Genomic DNA, 369 nt, shown 5'->3' with positions numbered 1-369 from the left:
CCAAATGCCGCTACCACTTGGCGGGGCAAACCGTTGCTCCCCTCCCGGGCCTGTAGGCACTCGTCGGCTCAGATCGGCAGTGCTTATACGGCCTGTGGAGAAGCTGCGTCCGCCTTACATGCTCCGGCATTGTTGCAAGTGCACCAGGCCAAGGCACTGAGGGACTTGCACGAGGCTGGTCATGACCCGGAAGTTCTCAAAGAACTCCGCACCGTGACGGACCTCGCGCTACGAGCGACGAAGGTTACGGCGCACGGCGTGGGTCGTGCGATGTCCACTATGGTGGTCCAGGAGCGCCATCTCTAGCTGTGTCTGGCCGACATGCGCGAGACGGACAAGACACGATTCTTGAACGCCCCTGTGTCCCAG

At 61.8% G+C, this 369-nt stretch overlaps 1 protein-coding gene across 1 annotated transcript in view; it reads right to left on the bottom strand.

The window, feature by feature from the left end:
* Positions 1-369, bottom strand: part of LOC107698989 (disks large-associated protein 3-like) — a 245,571-nt gene that overhangs the window by 2,819 nt on the left and 242,383 nt on the right. The gene's annotated exons all lie outside the window — the stretch shown is intronic.

This window comes from Sinocyclocheilus anshuiensis, unplaced genomic scaffold, assembly GCF_001515605.1.
Source record: "Sinocyclocheilus anshuiensis isolate Anshui unplaced genomic scaffold, SAMN03320099.WGS_v1.1 scaffold74, whole genome shotgun sequence".
In the NCBI taxonomy this organism is placed as follows: Eukaryota; Metazoa; Chordata; class Actinopteri; order Cypriniformes; family Cyprinidae; genus Sinocyclocheilus; species Sinocyclocheilus anshuiensis.
Note: the sequence above shows the minus strand (reverse complement) of the source record. Positions and strands in the feature narration are given on the sequence as shown.